Source organism: Bubalus bubalis, chromosome 14 (assembly GCF_019923935.1).
Source record: "Bubalus bubalis isolate 160015118507 breed Murrah chromosome 14, NDDB_SH_1, whole genome shotgun sequence".
NCBI classification, from domain to species: Eukaryota; Metazoa; Chordata; class Mammalia; order Artiodactyla; family Bovidae; genus Bubalus; species Bubalus bubalis.
In genome coordinates, this window is record NC_059170.1 from 68202931 (window position 1) to 68227283 (window position 24353).

General features: G+C 40.2%; 1 protein-coding gene and 1 non-coding gene across 2 annotated transcripts in view; both read right to left on the reverse strand.

Annotated features, from left to right (window-relative positions):
* Positions 1-24353, reverse strand: part of CELF2 (CUGBP Elav-like family member 2) — a 565824-nt gene that overhangs the window by 445413 nt on the left and 96058 nt on the right. The window lies entirely within an intron of this gene.
* Positions 4030-4136, reverse strand: LOC112578975. Its single transcript, XR_003103410.3, has one exon. It is a non-coding gene; the product is annotated as a U6 spliceosomal RNA (small nuclear RNA).

Sequence of the window (24353 nt, forward strand, 5' to 3'; positions counted from 1 at the left end):
CTGTGTCTGAATGTACTGGATGTTTTGAGAGCAGATAAGACATCAAACAATGCTTCTCAGGGTCAGGTGTAGGGTTGAAGGTTAAACTACCTGTAGACATCACAGCAGGCTTCCCTGGTGACTTAGTGGTAAAGAATCCCCCAGTGAGGCAGAAGATGCAAGAGATGCGGGTTTGATCCCTGGATGGGGAAGATCCCCCAGAGGAGGGCATGGCAAGTCGCTGCAGTATTCTTGCCTGGAGAATCCCAGGTATAGAGGAGCCTGGCGGGCTACAGTCCATGGGGTCACAAAGAGTCAGACATGACTGCAGCGAATGACCACACATGCACACAGGTATCACAGTGCTGTGTGTAACTTAAACCATCTACATGCCTAAAAATAAGGCCATGGAATAAACTTCCATGTCCACACTGTGGAGTGAATATGGAGCCTTTAGAAAGAATGAGGTAGCCGTGTAAGTTCTAAAATGGACAGAACTCCAAGGCATACTGAAGGATAAAAAGAATAAGCTGCAGAATACACTGAGTTTTAATGCGGCTGATGTTGGAGGTGATGGAATTCCAGTTGAGCTATTTCAAATCCTAAAAGATGATGCTGTGAGTGCTGCACCCAATATACCAGCAAATATGGAAAACTCAGCAGTAGTCACAGGACTGGAAAAGCTCACTTTTCATTCCAATCCCAAAGAAAGGCAATACCAAAGAATGTTCAAACTGCCACACAATTGCACTCATCTCACACACTAGCAAAGTAAGGCTCAAAATTCTCTAGGCCAGGCTTCAACTGTATGTGAACTGTGAACTTCCAGATGTTCAAGCTAGATTTAGAAAAGGCAAAGGAACCAGAGATCAAATTGCCAACACCAACTGGATCGTCAAAAAAGCAAGAGAATTTCAGAAAAACATCTACTTCTGCTTTATTGAGTACGCCAAAGACTTAGACTGTGTGGATCACAACAAACTGTAGAAAATTCTGAAAGAGATGGGAAGAGCAGACCACCTTACCTGTCTCCTGAGAAATGTGTATGCAGGTCAAGAAGCAACAGTTAGAACCAGACATGGAACAGCAGACTGGTTCCAAATTGGGAAAGGAGTACATCAAGACTGTATATTGTCACCCTGCTTATTTAACTTATATGCAGAGTACATCATGTGAACTGCCGGGTTGGATGATGCACAAGCTGGAATTAAGACTGCAGGGAGAAATATCAATAACCTCAGATATGCAGATGACATCACCCTTATGGCAGAAAGTGAAGAAGAACTAAAAAGCCTCTTGCAAAACTAATACAATTATGTAAAGTTTAAAAAATAAAATAAAATTAAAATAAATAAATAAATAAATAAAAAGCCTCTTGATGAAAGTGAAAGAGGAGAGTGAAAAAGCTGGCTTAAAACTCAACATTCAAAAAACTAAGATCATGGCATTCAGTCCCATCACTTCATGGCAAATAGATGGGAAAACAATGGAAACAGTGACAAACTTTATTTTCTTGGGCTCCAAAATCACTGCAGATGGTGACCTGCAGCCATGACATTAAAAGACACTTGCTCCTTGGAAGAAAAGCCATGACCAACCTAGACAGCATACTGAAAAGCAGAGACATTACTCTGCCAACAAAGGTCCATCTAGTCAAAGCTATGGTTTTTCCAGTAGTCATGGATGGATATGAGATTTGGACTATAAAGAAAGCTGAGAGCTGAAGAATTGATGCTTTTGAACTGTGGTGTTGAAGAAGACTCTTTTCTTTTTTTTTTAATTTAATTTTATTTTTAAACTTTACATAATTGTATTAGTTTTGCCAAATATCAAAATGAATCCGCCACAGGTATACATGTGCTCCCCATCCTGAACCCTCCTCCCTCCTCCCTCCCCATACCATCCCTCTGGGTCGTCCCAGTGCACCAGCCCCAAGCATCCAGTATCGTGCATCGAACCTGGACTGGCAACTCGTTTCATACATGATATTTTACATGTTTCAATGCCATTCTCCCAAATCTTCCCACCCTCGCCCTCTCTCACAGAGTCCATAAGACTGTTCTATACATCAGTGTCTCTTTTGCTGTCTCGTACACAGGGTTATTGTTACCATCTTTCTAAATTCCATATATATGCGTGAGTATACTGTATTGGTGTTTTTCTTTCTGGCTTACTTCACTCTGTATAATAGGCTCCAGTTTCATCCACCTCATTAGAACTGATTCAAATGTATTCTTTTTAATGGCTGAATAATACTCCATTGTGTATATGTACCACAGCTTTCTTATCCATTCATCTGCTGATGGACATCTAGGTTGCTTCCATGTCCTGGCTATTATAAACGGTGCTGTGATGAACATTGGGGTACACGTGTCTCTTTCCCTTCTGGTTTCCTCAGTGTGTATGCCCAGCAGTGGGATTGCTGGATCATAAGGCAGTTCTATTTCCAGTTTTTTAAGGAATCTCCACACTGTTCTCCATAGTGGCTGTACTAGTTTGCATTCCCACCAACAGTGTAAGAGGGTTCCCTTTTCTCCACACCCTCTCCAGCATTTATTGCTTGTAGACTTTTGGATCGCAGCCATTCTGACTGGTGTGAAATGGTACCTCATAGTGGTTTTGATTTGCATTTCTCTGATAATGAGTGATGTTGAGCATCTTTTCATGTGTTTGTTAGCCATCTGTATGTCTTCTTTGGAGAAATGTCTATTTAGTTCTTTGGCCCATTTTTTGATTGGGTCATTTATTTTTCTGGAGTTGAGCTGTAGGAGTTGCTTGTATATTCACGAGATTAGTTGTTTGTCAGTTGCTTCATTTGCTATTATCTTCTCCCATTCTGAAGGATGTCTTTTCACCTTGCTAATAGTTTCCTTTGATGTGCAGAAGCTTTTAAGGTTAATTAGGTCCTATTTGTTTATTTTTGCTTTTATTTCCAATATTCTGGGAGGTGGGTCATAGAGGATCCTGCTGTGATGTATGTCAGAGAGTGTTTTGCCTATGTTCTCCTCTAGGAGTTTTATAGTTTCTGGTCTTACGTTTAGATCTTTAATCCATTTTGAGTTTATTTTTGTGTATGGTGTTAGAAAGTGTTCTAGTTTCATTCTTTTACAAGTGGTTGACCAGATTTCCCAGCACCACTTGTTAAAGAGATTGTCTTTAATCCACTGTATATTCTTGCCTCCTTTGTCAAAGATAAGGTGTCCATATGTGCGTGGATTTATCTCTGGGCTTTCTATTTTGTTCCATTGATCTATATTTCTGTCTTTGTGCCAGTACCATACTGTCTTGATAACTGTGGCTTTGTAGTAGAGCCTGAAGTCAGGTAGGTTGATTCCTCCAGTTCCATTCTTCTTTCTCAAGATCGCTTTGGCTATTCGAGGTTTTTTGTATTTCCATACAAATTGTGAAATTATTTGTTCTAGCTCTGTGAAGAATGCTGTTGGTAGCTTGATAGGGATTGCATTGAATCTATAGATTGCTTTGGGTAGTCTACTCATTTTCACTATACTGATTCTTCCAATCCATGAACATGGTATATTTCTCCATCTGTTAGTGTCCTCTTTGATTTCTTTCACCAGTGTTTTATAGTTTTCTATATAGAGGTCTTTAGTTTCTTTAGGTAGATATATCCCTAAGTATTTTATTCTTTCCGTTGCAATGGTGAATGGAATTGTTTCCTTAACTTCTCTTTCTGTTTTCTCATTATTACTGTATAGGAATGCAAGGGATTTCTGGGTGTTGATTTTATATCCTGCAACTTTACTATAGTCATTGATTAGTTCTAGTAATTTTCTGGTGGAGTCTTTAGGGTTTTCTATGTAGAGGATTATGTCATCTGCAAACAGTGAGAGCTTTACTTCTTCTTTTCCAATTTGGATTCCTTTTATTTCTTTTTCTGCTCTGATTGCTGTGGCCAAAACTTCCAAAACTATGTTGATTAGTAATGGTGAAAGTGGGCACCCTTGTCTTGTTCCTGACTTTAGAGGAAATACTTTCAATTTTTCACCATTGAGGATAATGTTTGCTGTGGGTTTGTCATATATAGCTTTTAAAAATATGGAATGCTTCACGAATTTGCGTGTCATCCTTGAGCAGGGGCCATGCTAATCTTCTCTGTATCGTTCCAATTTTAGTATATGTGCTGCCGAAGTGAGCACTGAAGAAGACTCTTGAGAGTCCCTTGGACTGCAAGGAGATCCAACCAGTCCATCCTAAAGGGAATCAGTCCTGAATATTCATCGGAAGGACTGATGCTGAAGCTGAAACTCCAACACTTTGGCTAGCTGATGAGAAGAACTGACTCACTGGAAAAGACCCTGATGCTGGGAAAGATTGAAAGCAGGAGAAGGGAATGACAGAGGATGAGACAGTTGGATGGTTTCACCAACTTGATGACATGAGTTTGAGCAAGCTCCGGGTGTTGGTGATGGGCTGGGAAGCCTGGCGTGCTGCAGTCCATGGATTACAAACATGATTGAGTGAGTGAACTGAACTGAACCGATGTTAAAAGCAAACAGAGTGAGACATTCCATGGGTCCGCTGGAAGTTGGAAAAGCAGAGAAACGGGCTTGGGAGGATGCATGGGAGGCAGATAAGTGTTGGCCTCTGCAGAGAGGGGAGAGTTGGGCATAGAAAATTTCAGTTCTACACACAAAACATTTTGTTTAAAAGGGTTGTGCAGCCAACTCGAGGCCCTAATGGTGGGGTTTCCTTTTCTGGGCAGTAGTTCTCTGGGGAGCCAGGGTGCAGGGTCCTCCCAGGTGCACAAGCTGATCCATGCATCTTCAGAAAGGTAGCAGAGGTGGGCACCACCTGTGCCCCAGGTCCTGGGGAGGGTTGCAGGCTGGTCTGGGAGGGGACAGGTTTGGGTGCAGACCGGTCCAGAGTGCGGACCAGGCTTGCACACACGACCTGCTCCCACTTGCAACACCTGCCTATCTGAGAGGTACACTTACCACTCCTGTCACCACCAGGCCAGGTCTAGCCACACCACCACGGGGTCGCGCATGGCAGAGGACAAGCACAGGCCTGGGGATCTGCCCTGGAGAAGGGCGTCAAAGAACCCAGGTCACCCCTCGACAGCTGAGCAGAGCAGAGGGCCTCCTGCTAGGGGCACCAGGAAGGTCCCTGAGGTCCCTGCAAAGCACACAGATGCAGGCAGTTAGGTGAGTCCTGTGGATGCTTCACTGCCAGCTTCCGGGGGACCAGAAGGGGCCCGTTCACAGAAAGCGTTGCTTTTGCAAAACCTCCTTTCACTCAGTCCGGCTGGCTTAAAGCATGTAGACAGATTCCTGAAGTGCACGCAAAGCCATTTTTATACATATATGTTACATTAATTTTATATGTCCTCAGAAAGCTTTCTTATTTAAAAGAGCCCTTTGGGGACTTCGGGTAAAGAATATGATCCATCTCTCACTTGTTTTACAACCGTATCTTCCTCAATCGAGCCTGCTTATTGGAATATTTTGTAATGAACAGAATCCTCTGCAGTAAGGGTTAAGTAGAGAGTGAGGAGGTTTTTCTACTAATAGAAAAACAAGTCCTGGATGATACCTGTGGCCTGGGTTCTATGTGGAGCCCCTCGCTTTTCCAGCTAACTTCCTGGGAGAAGAAAGTTTTTAATTTTTTCTGAGACGGTAGACTGCTGCAACATTGATGTTCCACAGATATCACAGAGAAGTTGCTAAAAGTTTATGTGATTAGAACTATGCAAACAAACATCCCAGTGGGACTTGCCTGGTAGCTCATATACTGAGTTAAGACCAATCAAATTAGGAGACACTGGGGCGCTTGAAAGAAATTCTTTCCTTTCACTCACCTAGCCTCCCAGATAGCTTCCTAGAGAGCTGAAATTCCCCTTTTTCCCTTCCTCTCTTCCTTCTTTCCTTTCATCTCCTCCCCTCCTTCTCCTTTAGGAAGAGTCCATCTCTGATTTACTAAGGTATAATTACATATAATAAATGGAGTATACTTAAAGTGTAGGATTTGATTAATATTTGGCATATGTATACACCCATGAAACTACTGCCACAATCAAGATAATGAACATACCATCTACCCCAAGAGTTTCCTTCTGCCTCATGTAATCCCTTCCTCCCATCTCTCCCTCCATCCCCAAGTAACTGCTGATTTGCCCTGTCACTCCATATCAGTTTGCATTTCCTAGAATTTTCTATGAATAGAATCGTACAGTATTACTTTTTTAGTCTGGCTTCTTTTACTCAGCGTAATCACTTTGAGATTCAGACATGTTGTAGCCTGTATCAATAGTTCCTTCTTCCTTATTCCTGAGCACATTCTGAGAATGTGCCATGGTTTGTTTATCTATTCTTTTCTTGATGGACACGTGGGTCATTTCCATCTTTTGACTATTACAGATAAAGCTGCTGTAAACATTCATGTAAATGTCTTTGTATGGACACTGTATGATTTTCTTTCTTTTGGGTAAACATCCAGGACTGGAATGACTATATCATATGGCAGGTGTATATTTAATCTTTTTAGGAAACTGCTAAATGGTTTTCTACAGTGACCGTATCGTTTTACATACCTATCAGGAGTGCAGGAGAGTATATGAAAGTTTCATGATTTGGTATAATCCGTCTTCAGTTTTAGCCTAGAAATTCAAACAGGTGTAGAGTGGTAGCTCACTGTAGATTTAATTTGGGTTTCCCTAGAAACTAATGATGTTGATCATCTTTTCATGTAATTATTTGACATCTTTATACCTTCTTTGGAGAAATGACTGTTCAAATATTTTGTCCAATTTTTTAAAAAAATTTACTTATTTGTTTTTCTGTTTCATTTTCAGGATTTTTTTTAATCAGAGCCACAATTTACAAATTTTTCTTCCTAGTCTGTGACTTTTCTTTCTCTTCATGATTTCTCTCAGAAACAAGGAAATTTTAAAATAAACTCCAAGCACTAACTTTTGAATCATTACTTTTAGAATTGTATTTAAGAACTCTTTGCCTATCCAAAGTCACAAAGATTTTTCTCTAATGTTTTCTTCTAGATTTATAGTTTTCAATTTTGTATTTAGACCTATGCTAATTTTGAGTTATTTTTGTATGATGTAAGAATCAACATTTATTTATTTATTAATTTTTTGCATGTGGCTATCTAGTTGGTCTAGCATGATGTGGTTGCAAAACCTATCATTTTCTTACTAAACTGTCTTTGCATCTTTGTTGAAAACCAGTTGTTTGTATATGTATAGATCTCTTTATGGGTTCTTTTGTTCTATATTTTTGTCAGTATCACACTGGTTTGATTACTGCAGCTTGATCCTAAGTCTTGAAATCATGCAGTGTTAACCTTCCAAGTTTGTTCTTTATTTACCACAGTTATTTTGATTATTGTAGGCCTTTTACATTTCCACATAAATTTTAGTCAATTTCTAAGTTTTAAAAGCCTGTTGGAATTTTTATGGGTATTGCATTAAAACTACAGATCCATTTGGAGAGAACTGACATCCTAACAATATTGAGTCTTCTCACACATAAATTGGTATTACTTCTCTCCATTTACTTAGGTATTCTATAATTTCTCTCTGCATGACTAGTGGTTTTCACTATATAGATTTTCAACCTCTTCTGTTATATTTACTCAAAAGCACTTAATATTTTTGATGGTATCATAAATGGTAGTATATACAAACAACTCATGCAACTCAATAATAAAGAAACAAACAACCCAGTCAAAAAATGAGTAGAAGACCTAATTTGACATTTCTCCAAAGAAGATATGCAGATGGACAACAGGTACAGGGAAAGATGCTCCATGTTGTTAATTATTAGAGAAATGCAAATCAAAACAACAGTGAGGTACCATCTCACACTCATCAGAATGGCAATCATTAAAATGTCTACAAATAACAAATGCTGAAGAGGGCATGAAGAAATGCAAACCCTACTATGCTGTTGGTAGGAATGTAAGTTGATGCAGCCACTATGGAAAACAGTGTGGACATTCCCTACAAAACTAAAACTAAAGTTGCCATATGATCCAGCAATCCCACTCCTGGGTAAATATCTGGAAAAGAGAAAAACTCTAATTTGAAAAGATACAGGCACCCAATGTTCAGAGCAACACTCTTTTCAGTAGCCAAGACATTCATGAACGGATAAAGAAGGCAGAGAATATATACACAATGGAACATCATTCAGCTATAAAAAGGAATGAAATATTGCCATTTGCAGCAACATGGATAGACCTAGAAACTGTCATACTAAGTGAAGTCCGACAGAGGAAGACAATTATCACATGATACCACTTACATGTGGAATCTAAAAAATAATACAAATGAATCAGTTTATGAAACAGAAACCAATTTACAGATATAGAAAACAAACTGACAGTTACCAAGGGATGGTGGAGGGTAAATTAAAAGTATGGGGTTAACAGATAAACACTACTGTATATAAAATAGAGAAGCAACAGAGATTTACTATATAACACAGGGAACAATATTCAATATCTTGTCATAACTTATAATGTAAAATAATCTGGAAACAAAATATGTAACTGAATCACTTTGCTGTACACCTGAAACTAACACAGTTTTGTAAATCAACTATACTTTAATACAAATAAATGCTAATAAGTATAAATAAATTAGCTTTACTAGTACAGATCTCATATCCTGTCAATTTGCTAAGCTTATTCATTGGTTCCAGTAGCTTTATGTAAATTCCAAAGAATTTTCTACAAAGACAACAAGAACATTTCCTTCTTCCTTTACAATATAGTTGTCTTTTATGCTGCACTTTTATGTCAGTTTGCCTGATGGTATTGGCTAGAACCTCCAGTATAATGTTGAATAAAATTGAAGAGGCAGACATCATTGTCCTGATTCTGCGCTTAGGTAAAAATCATTCTTTCCCTATGAAGTATGATAATAGCAGTTAATTTTTCATATCAGATTGATTGATATCACTGATATGATCAGACTGAAGCAGTTTCTGTCTAGTCCTGGTTTGTGGGAACATTTTATGCAGGAATGGATGTTGAATTTGGTCAAATCCCTTTCTGTGACTATTAGATGGTTTTAGTTTGTTAATTTGGAAAATTATATTAATTGATTTTCAAGTGATGCCACAAGTTTGCACTCCTGACATGAAAGCCACATGGTTATCATGAATTTTCCTTTGTATATATTGTTGGATTCATTACATTAAAATTTTGTCTGTTGCTGCTCAGTCGCTAAGTTGTGTCCATCTCTTTGTGACCTCATGGACTGCAGCATGCCAGGTCTCCCTGTCCTTTACTATCTCCCAGGGTTTGCTCAAGCTCATGTCCATTGAGTAGGTGATGCCATCCAACCAGCTTGTCCTCTGCCACCCCCTTCTCCTCCTGCATTTATATATCTATGTTCACAGTGGGTACTGATCTGGAGTTTTCCTGCAGTGTCTTTGTCTGATTTTGGTAATAGGTGATGCTTTTGTCGCTCAGTCGCGTCCGACTCTTCGCGACCCCATGGACTGTAGCCTACCAGGCTCCTCTGTCCATGGGATTTTCCAGGCAATAGTACTGAAGTGGATTGCCATTTCCTTCTCCAGCGGATCTTCCCGACCCAGGGATTGAACCCAGGTCTCCCGCATTGTAGACAGACGCTTTGACCGTCTAGCCACCAGGGAATTCCATAATCTATAGAATGAGTTGGAAAGTATTCTCTTCGTTTTAATTTTCCTAGGAGAGTTTGGGTAGGAATGTATTATTTCTCCCTTGAATATTTGGTAGAATTTATCAGTAAGCCCCTCTGGATCTGGAGTTTTCTTTGTGAGAAATTTCTTAACTACAAATTTAATTCTTTACTATATATAGGACTATTTAGGTGACATTGTCCCCTGATGTCCACAAAGCATTGGTTGAAAAGTCCCCCAACCCAGATACCAAAATCTGTGGATTCTCAAGTTCCTTATATAAAATGACGTGGCCCTCCATATCCCAGGTTCCACAACTCTGGATATGCAGGACCCACTGTATCTATTTCTCCTTCAGTAAGCTTAATAATTTTGTGTGTTTCAAGGAATATGTCTATTTCACTTAAGTCAGCAGTTGGCCCATAGCCTGCAAACTAAACTTTTCTTTTTTTACATTTTTAAAGATTGAAAAAAAAGTGACATCGACCATATGTGGTCCTCCAAGCCTAAAGATTTTACTCACTTGTGCTTTATAGAAAAAGTCTGCTGATACCTAATCTAAGTTTCAAATTTGTTGGCATAATGTTGCTCATAATAATTTGCTATTATTCCTTTAAATATTTGTAGAATCTCTAATCATGTCACTTCTTTTGTTTTTGATATTAGTAAATTAAGTTTTCTTTTTTTCTAATCCATCTATTTAGATGTTTAGCAATTTTATTAATGTTCTGAAAGAACCAGCATTTGGTTTCATTAATTTTTTGTGTTGTTTTTTCTGCTTTCTATTCCATTCTCATCTTTATTATTTCTTTTATCTTAAATTCAGTTGAGTTCAGTTGCTCAGTCGTGTCCAACTTTTTCCAACCCCATGGACTGTAGCACGCCAGGCCACCCTGTCCATCACCAACTCCTGGAGTTTACTCAAACTCATGTTCATTGAGTCAATGATGCCATCCAACCATTTCATCCTTTGTCGTCCCCTTCTTCTCCTGCCTTCAATCTTTCCCAGCATCAGGGTCTTTTCAAATGAGTCAGTTCCTAAATATTTTGTTCTAATTTAGCTCTTTTTGTAGTTTCTTAATGTAGAAATTGAAGTCACCAATTTGAGACTTCCCTTTAAGCCTCTTATCCTTATCCATCAGAGGACAGAGAGAATGAAAACCATAATCACAGAAAACTAACCAAACTGATCACATGGATCACAGCCTTATCTAACTCAGTGAAACTATGAGCCATGCCATGTAGGGCCATCCAAGACGGATGAGTCATGGTGGAGAATTCTGACAAAACGTGGTCCACTGGAGAAGGGAATGGCAAACCACTTCAGTATTCTTGCCTTGAGAACACCATGAACAGTATGAAAAGGCAAAAAGATATGACAGTCAAAGATGAACTCCCCAGGTCAGTAGGCGCCCAACATGCTACTGGAGATCAGTGGAGAAATAACTCCAGAAAGAGTGAAGAGACAGAGCCAAAGCGAAAACAATGCCCAGTTGTGGATAGAACTGGTGATGAAAGGAAGTCCGATGCTGTAAAGAGCAATACTGCAATAGGAACCTGGAATGTAAGGTCCGTGAGTCAAGGTAAATTGAAAGTAGTCAAACAGGAGAGGGCAGGAGTGAACATTGACATTTTATGAATCAGTGAACTAAAGTGGACCATAATGGGCAAATTTAATTCAGATGACCATTATATTTATTACTGTGGCAAGAATCCCTTAGAAGAAATGGAGTAACACTCATGGTCATAAAAGAGTCCGAAATGCAGTACTTGGATGCAGTCTCAAAAATGACAGAATGGTCTCTGTTCACTTCCAAGGCAAACCATTCAATGTCACAGTAATCCAAGTCTATGCCCCAATCACTAATGCCAAAGAAGGTGAAGTTGAATGGCTCTATGAAGACCTACAAGAACTTCTAGAACTAACACCAAAAAAAGATGTCCTTTTCATCATAGGGGACTGGAATGCAAAAGTAGGAAGTCAAGAAACACCTGGAGTAACAGGCAAGTTTGGCCTTGGAATACAAAATAAAGCAGGGCAAAGGCTAATGGAGTTTTGCCAAGAGAATGCATTGGTCATAGCAAACACCCTCTTCCAAAAACACAAGAGATGACTCTACACATGGACATCACTAGATGGTGAATACCAAAATCAGATTGATCATATTTTTTTGTAGCCAAAGATGGAGAAACTCTATACAGTCAGCAAAAACAAGACTGGGGGCTGACTGTGGCCCAGACCATGAACTTCTTACTGCAAAATTCAGACTTAAATCGAAGAAAGTAGGGAAAACCACTAGACCTTTCAGGTATGACCTAAATCAAATCCCTTACAATTATACAGTGGAAGTGACAAATAGATTCAAGGGAATGGATCTGATAAAGAGAGTGCCTGAAGAACTATGGATGGAGGTTTGTGATATTGTACAGGAAGCAGTGATCAAAATCATACCCAAGAAAAAGAAATGCAAAGAGGCAAAATGATTGTCTGAGGAGGCCTCACAAATAGCTGAGAAAAGAACAGAAGCAGAAGGCAAAGGAGAAAAAGAAAGATAGAAGCATCTGAATGCAGATTTCCAGAGAATAGCAAGGAGAGATAAGAAAGCCTTCCTCAGTGATCAATGCAAAGAAATAAAGGAAAACAACAGAATGGGAAAGACTAGAGACCTCTTCAAGAAAATTAGAGATACCAAGGGACCATTTCATGCAAAGATGGGCACAATAAAAGACAGAAACAATATGGACCTAACAGAAGCAGAAGATATTAAGAAGAGGTGGCAAGAATACACAGAAGTGCTATACAAAAAAGATCTTAATTACCCAAATAACTATGATGGTGTGATCACTCACCTAGAGCCAGACATCCTGGAATGGGAAGTCAAGAGGGCCTTAAGAATCGTCACTACAAACAAAGCTAGTGGAGGTGGTAGAATTCCCGTTGAGCTATTTCAAATCCTAAAAGATGATGCTGTGAAAGTTCTACACTCAGCATGCCAGCAAATTTGGAAAACTCAGCAGTGGCCACAGGACTGGCCACTTTTCATTCCAGTCCCAAAGAAAGGCAATACTATAGAATGTTCAAACTACCACACAATTGCACTCATCTCACACGCTAGCAAAGTAATGCTCAAAATTCTCCAAGCCAGGCTTCAACAGTACATGAACCATGAACTTCCAGATGTTCAAGGGATTTAGAATAGGCAGAGGACCAGAGATGGGATTGCCAACATCCACTGGATCATCAAAAAAGCAAGAGAATTCCAGAAAAACATCTACTTCTGCTTTATTGACTACTCCAAAGCCTTTGACTGTGTGGATAACAACAAACTGTGGAAAATTCTGAAAGAGATGGGAATACCAGACCACCTGACCTGCCTCTTGAGAAATCTGTATGCAGGTAAAGAAGCAACAGTTAGAACCGGACATGGAACAACAGACTGGTTCCAAATTGGGAAAGGAGTACATCAAGGCTGTATATTGTCACCCCTACTTATTTAACTTATATGCAGAGTACATCATGCAAAATGCCAGGCTAGAGGAAGCACAAGCTGGAATCAGGATTGCTGGGAGAAATTTCAATAACCTCAGATATGCAGATGATATCACCTTTATGGGAGAAAATGAAGAGGAACTAAAGAGCCTCTTGATGAAAGTGAAAGAGATGAGTGAAAAAGCTGGCTTAAAACTCAACATTCAAAAAACTAAGATCATGGCATCTGGTCCCATCACTTCATGGCAAATAGATGGGGAAACAATGGAAACAGTGACAGACTTTTATTTTTTTGGGCTCCAAAATCACTGCAGATGGTGACCTGCAGCCATGACATTAAAAGACACTTGCTCCTTGGAAGGAAAGTCATGACCAACCTGGACAGCATATTAAAAAGCAGAGACATTACTCTGCCAACAAAGGTCCATCTAGTTAAAGCTATGGTTTTTCCAGTGGTCATGTATGGATGTGAGAGTTGGACTATAAAGAAAGCTGAGCACCAATGAAGTAATGCTTTTGAACTGTGGTGTTGGAGAAGACTCTTGAGAGTCCCTTGGACTGCAAGGAGATCATCCCAAGGGAAACCAGTCCATTCTAAAGGAAATCAGTCCTGAATATTCATTGGAAGGACTGATGCTGAAGCTGAAGCTCCAATACTCTGGCCACCTGATGCAAAGAACCTGACTCATTGGAACAGACCCTGATGCTGGTAAAGACTGAAGGCAGGAGGAGAAGAGAATGACAGAGGATATCATTGGATGCTATTGTCTACTCAGTAGACATGAATTTGAGCAATGGAAGTTGACGATGAAGAAGGAAGCCTGGCTTGCTGCAGTCCATGGGGGATCACAAAGTTTCGGACATGACTGAGTGACTGAACTGAACTGAACTGAACTGACTTTGTTTCTAATATAAGAGTTTAGTGCTGAAAAGTCTTCAAAATATTGCTTTGGTGGCATCCCAGAAATATTGATATGCTGAGTTTCTGATTTTATTGAGTTCAAAATACCTTCTGATTTTCTATTTGATTTACTTGACACATGGATTCTCCAGAAGTATGTTATTTTCATTTCAAATATTTAAACATTCTCTGTTATAGATTTCTAATTCAATTCTACTTAGTCAAAGTGTACTTTGTATCACTTTAATTACTTTTAAACTCATTGAGACTTGTTTCTTGGCCCAGAGTGTGGTCTATTTCATAAATGTTCCATAGGCAATTGAAAAGAATATGAATGCTGTTACTGGGTATAATGTTCTATAAATGTCAATTAGGTCAAGTTGGTTCAAGTGTTCAAATCTTTTATGCCCTTATTGATTTCTTGTTTACTTGTTCTATCATTTCTTAAGAGAGGAGTGTTGAAATGTCTGACTATTGTGAATTTGTCGATTTTTTCTATGTTTTCACTTCATGTATTTTGAACCTCTGTTATTATACATAAAAGTTTAGGATTTCTATATTCTCTTGATAAATCTCTAATTGACCCTTTATGATTATCAAATGACCCTATTTATCTCTACTAATAGCCTTACTATTAATAAAGCCACTCCAACTTTCTTTTGATCAGTGTTACCATGGTGTATTAGTTTCTTAGGGATGCTGTAACAAAATACAGAAAATGGGGGGATTAAAAATCAGCAATTTATTATCTCACAATTCTGGAGGCTAGGTCCAAAATCAAGATGTCAGCAGGGCAAAGCCATCTCCGAACTCTCTAGCAAAGAACCCTCCTTGCCTCTTCCTTGCTTCTAGTAGCTGCCAGTCGTCCCTGGTGACCTCGGCTTATTGCCACATGCCTTCAGCATCTGTCTCTACTGTCACATGTCCATCTTTCCCATTTGTGTCTGTGTCTCCTCTATTCTTACAAGGACACCAGTCATATTTGATTTAGTGTCCACACTAACCCAGTATGCTCCCACCTTAACTAGTTATACCTGCAAAGACCCTATTTCCAAGTAAGTCCCATTCTGAAGTTCTAGGTAGACATACTCTGGAGGGAGGTGGGGACACTATTAAACCCATTACACTTTGCTCTCTGGACCCCCCATTCATAGCCATTCACATCCATGAATGCAAAATACAGTCATCTCATCTCAACATCCCCTCCAATTCCCTTGTCCCTTAAATTATCCAATTATAAAAAGCTGTATATACAGAGAAAACCATAATTCGAAAAGATACGTGCACCCCAATGCTCATAGCAACACTGTTTACAATAGCCAAGACATGGAAAATACCTAAATATCCAACAATGGATCAATGGATACAGAAGATGCGGTACATATAGACAATGGAATTCTATTCAGTCAAAAAGAGAATGAAGTAATGTCACTTGCAGCAACACAGATGCACCTAGGGGGTATCATACTAAGTGAGGTATGCCCAACAAAGAAAGATGAATATTATATGATATCAGTTATACGTAGAATCTAAAACATGACAAATGAACCTATCTGTGAATCAGAAACAGAATCAGGGACATTGAGAATAGACTGGTGATTGCCATGGCGGGTGGGGAAGGGTGGGAGTCTGGGGTCAGCAGATGCAAACGATTATTATACAGGATGGAAAAGCCACAAGGTCCTACTGTATAGCAAAGGGAACTATATTCAACATCCATGATAAACCATGCTGGAAAAGAATGTGAAAAAGAATGTGTGTGTGTGTGTGTGTGTGTGTGTGTGTGTGTGTAAATATGTATGCATAACTGAATCATTTTGCTGAACAGTAAAAATTAACCCAACATTGTAAGTCAATTATACTTCAAAGAATAATAAAAGATTGTGGGTCAAAAGTTTGACCACCTTTCCAGTCTTGGTTCTGTCCCCTATCTGCATGTGACCTTGGCAAGTTACCCCACCTTGGCAACTCAGTGTCCTCATCTGAAACATGTCGATAACTCTGAACTCTTATATGGATTAAATTTGATATCAGATGTTAATACTCAGCACAGTGCCAGGCATACAGCGACTAGTGTTCACTTCTCAATAAACGTTAGCTATTTAGTTAGTTGTTTCACTTCCATTTCAGCATATTGCCTAGGTGAGCAATGTAAGAGACATTCATTAAAAATAGAGTTTTGGCTTTCTCAGTGGACAAATTTTTCCAGCTTATAACTTGCATGCATGCAGCATGCTAAATCGCTTCAGTTGTGTCCAACTTTTTGCAACCCTATGGACTGTAGCCCACCAGGCTCCTCTGTCCGTGGAATTCTCCAGGTAAAAATACTGGAGTGGGTTGCCATGCTCTCCTCCAGGGGATCTTCCCAACTCAGTGATGGAACCTACGTCTCTCATGTCTCCTGCATTGGCAGGTGGATTCTTTATCACCAAGCCACCTAGGACGTCTGCATACTTGAGAAAGTAGGAAATCATATTAGATTTCCACTGGATCCATCCTCCAAGTTGATTCACCACAGGGTTGGGAAGGGGACTCATCTTGGGGCAGCATGCAGATTAACTCTGGAAACTGAGTTAGTGTCATTTAAAAACATTGTACCTGATAGACTGCCTGCTTTTAATACAGATTTTTTTTTTCAGGTGGTGCATTTTATAGGTGAACACAGTAGATTACACTTCCTAGTTCATCATCCCTTTCTTAAGTTCAGACAAGCTTATATAACCAACTGCTTATACCAGACATATAGGTATGATTGAAAGTTGATGATACAAACTAGTAACTGTGAAAAGGAATTTTCACATTATCTTTGAAATAGCCCTATGTATCTATGACTTTGATAAAGAGGATCTGCTTTAGAACAATACCACCAAAATCAAGTTACTCTTAGCATCACACTATGTGGTCCGGTTACTTACAATATCAAAGCTTAGCAATTTTAGATGTTACATTAAAACCATCTTATTGGTGCTATTCAACTGGTCAGAAGATTCATCTAGGAAATCTACTAACACATTACCAACTCATCTATTCAGACCCCAATTTTATTCTATTTGGCTCTTGATAATCCATTTTAAAGCTCACATTATACTTCTTCTTTAAGCTGCAAGTTTTGGCCTCTGGGCCCAAAGAGGAACGCTTCTGAGATTACCTCCAATTCTTTTTGGCCCCAAATGAAAAATCTATCACATGGACTTTCTCTGCCCTGTGTGAATCAGGTTAAAAACGTTTCTTGTTCAAATTATCTTGGCGGTTCTGCCCACATTCATTACTGTTGTGGTAAACACAGCCATTCTGGTCCAAGAACTTTGAGTCTAGAAATCATAGAGCACACCCAGTGCTCACCTTCCCAAACGAGGTTTGCTCTGGGAACCCTGCATAGAAGACCCAGGCCATGGTTTTAGGTCCTGCAGCAGTGTATAAGAGTGTAGAGCCAGCTCTCTACTCAAACACAGATGCTTGCATTCTGCTCCTGCCTGACTCTGGGGTTTAAGCTGATTGCTCCTCACCTCCAACCCACTCCAGTATTCTTGCCTGGAAAATTCCATGGACAGAGTTGCCTGGCGGGGGCTACAGTCCATGCGGTCGCAAAGAGTCAGACACGACTGAGCATGCACTGGTTGGCTGGCTTCCCACCTCGTGGCAGTTGATATGGCAACCACTTGGACTGCAGAGGAACTGCTGGATGCCTCAAACATCAGGAGTTTCCTATCATTTTAGGCCTCCAACAATTAAGATCTTTCTGTACGTGTCATTGCTTCGAAGTCACTCAGAAACTTGCTGTGTGGCCTTGGGCAAGTACTTTACCCTCTCTGTGTCTTTGTGTGAATATCGGCCCCCTCCCCTGATCTGTGAAGTGAAAAGAGCTGGATTGACCCCTCTCATTGGGATTCGGGCTGGATTCATTTGTTGCTGTATTTGAAGGGCAGTTAATTCTAATCCTTGTTTCAAAGCAAGAGGTTGGAATGTTCTGTTCTCGTGCTCTTCCCAAAGCCCCCGAGGAGTCACTGCTAGGAATGAAACAATCAAGAGGAAATAGTCCTAAGGAAAACACGACCGTGAAAAATGATATCCACATTCCACTTTGCGGTACATTCTCGTTTCAAGTACGATTATCTCCATCTGAGACTAAGGAATGACCAGTCCTAAGCCTCCACAAACACATCTTCCTGCGTTTGCTTTCAACTGTAACAACAAGTCATCTTTCTGTGCTTTTCATCTTCCATATTGCAACACAATGCTGTCCTCCCTGATGGCCAGGTAAAACTCAGGAGTCAGACTGGCCGTTTTCGGGCGAAATGGAGCAATCTGCAGAGCCCAATGGCAGCTCGAGGGAATGGTTAGTTCAAGTTGACGATGTGTCGGAGCTAGTTCAAGTTTCCCTGCGAACTTAGTTTGCCATTATGAGAGAAGACAAATAACAACAGTAAAAACAAACAACAACAACAAAAAACCATGAATGAGACAGTTTGGGGAACAAGATGTTTTGAAACAATCGGGAATTTCTCCTTCCTGTCTTTGTACCTGCAAGTCTTTTAAAAATGAATCCATCCACTCTGTGTGTATGTGTGCATGCTCAGTCATGTCCGACTCTTTGCAACCCCATGAACTGTGGCCCGCCAGGCTCCTCTGTCCGTGGAAACTTCCAGGCAAGAATACTGAGTGGGTTGCCAATTCCTTCTCCAGGGGATCCTCCAGACCCAGGGATCAAACCTGCGTCTCTTGAATTTCCTGCATTGGCAGGCGGGTTCCTTAATACTGCACCACCTGGGAAGCCCCTATTCACAGGAACAGAAAAATGTACCTTTCCATGTGGATGGAGAAGATGTAAAATGCTCTGGCTCTGAGAGTCAGTGTGCGTGCAACAAGATGCCAAGGCAATGATGGGGTTCAGAAAGAATCACGAGCATATGTGACAGAAAGAGCTACATGGGTTCAAGGCTTCTAGTGGGAGAGGCAACCTTAGACTAGCAACTTGAAGTCTATGGCCCCCAGGGAAGATTCCTGCTCCAACAGCCTCTGATGGCAACCCTAGAAATAAATATCTTAGAAGCTGTTTGGATTTTTAGCAAATCTAGGCTGCTCACTTGTGTTCTTACTGACGTCTTGCCCTCAGAAGTGAAGTTCAAGAAAACAGCAAAAAGCAATGTAGATCATAGAGTTTATAAATATTTGGGCTCTAATTAAATAAAGGTTTTATTGCCTGTCATGGCTTGAGCTACTTGGTAAATGTTCATGTCTTAGAATAATATAAAACCTTTAACACAAACACATCTTTAAGAACAAGCTTTGCAAACAATACCATTCAAGAGGCAAGAGTTATAAGAAGCCCTGGTGTCTGTGTAACACTCAGAACGCATTGTCCTTTCGTTCCCCCAGCGATCCTATGAGAATTGAAGGCCCAATATTAACAGCACTTCACAGATGAAACAACAGGCTTAGTGTGATTAACAGACTCTTGCAAGACCTCCAGGGTGATAAGTGACAGGGTAGAGACACGAAGCCAAAGGTTATTTGACCTTAAGGCCTGGAGCTCTGTAAATCCATCCATCCGGCTCATCTAGCTAATAAATAGTAAAGCGGCAGCACGGAGGAGTGAAGGGAACTAAGGCCTGGAGTCGGATGTGGGTTGGAGTCCCCGTTTTGCCTCTTAAAAGCTTTCCAAGTTATGCCAACCATGTGAGCTGATGTTGACTCGTATGAAAAATGGGAAGTATGACACATACCTTTCAGGGCCATTGTAAGGATGAAATTACATGAGTTGAAGTATGTCAGTACCCAGTACAGCATCTGACACATAGAAGAAATTCAATAAAAGTTGCCTACTATTATTGTTATTAATGATAAAGGTAAAGCTTTTGGATTTCGTCATTTCCAGTTTTCAATTTCCAACACTATCAGCTATGCTTTTTTCTTTTTTGCAATCACAACAGATTTATTAAGAACAGAGTGCTCCCGTTTCATTTAGTTTGTTTTCCAATTTCTTCATCTCTTCTCTTTTTTTTGATATTCTTTCTCAAGCTTAGTATATCAAGCGTAGTAGAAAAGCTTTTGTATACATATATAAATAGTATTCATAATATATATATTTTAGAAAACTTATGAACTTTTGCCTAACTAAAAAATGTATGACATTTTGATTCTACTTGTTTGACTTAGTATGAACAGATGCTAGATTTCTAACTTTTTAAAAACGATATGCAACAAAGATTTACTGTATAGCACAAGGAACTGCAGTCAATATATTGTCAAATAACTTATAATGGAAAATAATCTGAAAAATTATACGTGTACATGTATAACTGAATCACCTTGCTGTCTAGCTGAAACATTGTCAACTGTACTTCAATAAAATAAATATATTAAGAAAAAGAACAAAAGAGCATAACTATTTTAACTCTAAACTTATCACTCTCTGCTACGCTAGCAGAGAGGGTAGAGAAAGGAATAGAAATTTTAGAGGAAGGAATAGAAATTCTTCCATGGAGTCTGACACTCAGGGTTAGTTGAGGCTCCAGGCCCCTCACCCCAGGGGCCTGCTTTGGCCAAGGATTTACATCAGAAGAGGGTTAACAGCACAACTGTTGTTCAGTCACTAAGTCTCCTCTGACTCTTTGTGATCCCATGAACTGCGGCACACCATCCCCCTGAATTTGCTCAACCTCATGATGGTTGAGTCAGTGATGCCATCCAACAATCTCATCATAGGAAAAGCAGTATGAATAATCACAAACAGATCATCCTCAAGTTATTTACTTTTGTTCAGACTTAAAGTATGTAGTTCTAATCTCTTGGAAATAATTTTAAACAAAAGAGAAAAATCAGTCTGAGCCCTGAGCTTCCCCATGATGCTCTTTCCTTCAATCGCTTTCCTCTTTCGCTTCCATCGTGGAAATGGAAGATACTGCCTTGCACGCTGACGGCGGGCAGGGCAACCGAAACCAAAGCCTGCTGCTGTCTGTCAACGTCCAGGTGAGAGGTGCTTGGGGCTTCAGAAGGCATTTTCTTTACAAATAGTAAACTAAATCGCATGTGTCTGAAACAGATCGGGAGGAAGCATCTGTAAATTATAAAGCAATAATTTCAAGGATTGTGATAAGAAATAACTGTATTGTGTCTTTCGGTTTTCGGAGCACTTTCTCTGTCATTCCATGGAGCTCAGCCAGTCTTGTGAGCCGACCTTGTAGAATGAGGTTGATGAGAGGCAGAGGGGATGGGCACTTCCACAGCTTCAGACTGGGAGTCTGTGGTCCTTCCATCCTACCTCACTCTCTGTGATGAGGACAATGCATCCTTCAGCACTCCAGACCCAGCCACAAAGCTCCCTGAACACCACTGATTTCTAGAAATTTGGACAATAGTGGATTGGATCCTCTTCCACCTTGGTATGTCATTATCTCTTCTGTTTGGTTATTAATTGCATCCTCATTTTGAAATGAGAGAAGAAAACAGTCAGGAGAACTAACGCACATCCACAAGTCACTAAAATTCTCTAAGTTGAGACTTAGGGAAAAAAAAAAACCTCTTCATTACTTTGACCCCATTTTTTACATCTCATTAATCTGCATACTTTTGAGTTTCGATTAGAAGTTCAAGGTTGATCAACACTGGTGTAGGATTCTCTTAGCTGTCGCTGTCCCAAATTTATCAAGCACAGGAAAGAATCTAGTCTCTCTAAGTCAGTCATTACTGAGGATGGGCTGTTTATTTCTCTCAGAATCAGAACCAGTCCCTTTGCAACTCTCTGTTGTTCTATTGTGCTGCACATTCAGAGGGGAGGGTAGCTTCTTGCCCAGCAGGCCCATGGTTGGAGGCGGCAGAACTGAGTCTCTTCGGCTGTATCAGGTCTCAGTTGTGGCACTCAAACTCTCGAGCCGTGGCATGCAGGCGTATTTGCTCCTAGGCAAGTGGGTTCTTAGATCCCCAATCAGCGATAAAACCGGAGTCCCCTGAACTACAAGGCATATTCTTATCCACTGGACTCCAGGGAAGTCCCAAGGACTGAGTTCCCCATATCAACGCTCAGTGCAGACCAGATATGAACACTTGCCATCACTTTTATCAGAAAGCCAAGGTCAGATGGACACGGACCTGCGACCGCAGGAGGTCTTCTGAAATAAAACTGATCACCTGGATCTTGCATGGGTCTGGGTTCCAGAGATTCTCCAGCTATGCTAGAGTATGCACAAAGCCTGATTTTAATGAAAAAATCACTCACAATAATGCACACTTGCTTTGGGGATGACAAAAAGACAGAGAAAAGAAGAAACAAAGAAAAGGGGGAAAAAAGTATTATCTACAGTGATAAGCATCAGCTTGTTTATCACTGTTTTGTACCATGCTGTCTAGAAAAGAAAGACTCCAGGACCCTGTAAGTAGAGTACAGTATATGATTTCTTTGAAACTTCATTACGTGTAGATTAACCCCTGCAAAATGCCTCCATCACATGGAATTACTGGGAAGAGGCGAAAACAACAAAAGAGCAAATCCATGGATTTCAGAGTGAAAATCCCTGAGGCTTAGTTTCTTCTCTGTTGGATCTGCCCACATGAACATTTTATATTAGAGGATTTTAAATTTTACAACCGCCCTCTGCTTTCTTCATCAGAGAAGATTTTTACATTAAGAGTTTCACATTCTTGGACTTGATAAGAAATAGAGGGTGATGGGCTGTCCCTTGGACTTGGTGGTGTTTCTTCCCTGGGCACAAAACCATTCGATCATGAGTCAGCACTCGCAGAGAGGTTCTGATCTTCTGGGACAGGACAGGCATACAGAGGTCAAGGTCACATGGTCATGACTCACAATCTAGGGGGTGCTGGAAGACCCTGCCAATGCAGGGGATGCAGGTCTGGTCCCTGGTCTGGGAAGATCCCGTGTGCTGGGGAGCAACTAGGCCCATGCATCACAACTACTGAGCCGTCTGCTCACAGCAACTAGAGAAAAGCCTGCGTGCAATGAAGACCCACTGTGGTCAAAAATAAATAAATAAAATAAGTGTGTACAATGTGCTCACAGACTTCAGAAAAGAGAAACCAGCTTTGATGAGAGGTGGTGATGACTCTGTTCTAGGTCTTAACACACAGGTAAGAGAGGATTTCAGGTCAAGGGAACAGCTCGAGCAAAGGCGTGGCTCATGAAAAAGATCAAGTTTGAGGGTTTGCAGCTTTGCACTGTGGCTGGACTCAAGTCACATGTTCATGGAACACGGGTATGACAGCAGCTGAGGGAGGGTGGTCAAGGTGAGCTTTGCTCTTCTCTCTTTACTAGGGAAACATTTTTTCTTTAAAATGAAAAGCTCTGCTCATCACTTGTTACCCTCATAAAGACCAATTTATTTATTTATCTGGACCTTATGATTGCATGCTACTCTACAAACAAATGATAATTTTTAGCTTTGCTGGAAGTTATGCTTTGAATTGAAACGGTTCTTCCCCAACAGACTTCAATTCAAACGAAAGTCTTCTCTGTCCCTCTCAATACCCTGTGTGCACAATTAAATGTCCTTCGGAATGTTTCCAGTAAGCAACTCTTTAGGAATATTCTTTAGGCTCCCATCAAAGCCAAGGTGCTTTCCTGTTCTTTTTTCTTTTTAACCACTTAACTCTTTTGCCATTTAGAAATTGAATAACTCAAACAATTTGCCCTTTCATCGACAAGTCTCTTGCACATATACACTTTACAACAGTCCCCCATAGTCATACTGGGGCATTACAAATGGAAAGAAAACTGCACTTCTGTCTTTGCTTCAAGACTGTTCCTAGACAATTTTTTTAATTTCCCAGCTTCATATTCCACCAGAAACATTGATGTATTAATTTCTGAGGGAAAAAACACCGAAAGACCCCTAGAGAAACCTTTCAAAGTATGTAAAATAGTCTGGAAATGCCTCCCAAAATACACAAGCAGCCAAATAGTCTCGTCTCTATCAGTTCTTTAAGAATTTGTTTTGCTCACTCCGCAGAAGCCAAGCAAAATCAATGGGACAAGAGGCCCTGTCAATTCAATTGAACTCTGCAAACTACCAGGCGGTCATAATAATATGAGTGAAATGCTTGCCTTACATAACACAGCTCTTATCACGTGAGATTTATCAGCAGCTACATTTTTCTTGGGAGGCTGGAGCCCAGTGAAGTCAATGGTGAGAGAGCCCTATTAATCACAGCTGAACCTGGCGTGCTATCTGTGATACCTTGTGAAGAGGAGGGTGATAAAAAACAAGATGCACAGTGACACTGGATGTCAGAAATGCTTATGGGATGATGTGCTCATATCAGATGGCTTTGCAAGTTGGATTGGCATTAAACATTCCACAAGTGGAGTTTAGAAAAAATAACAATG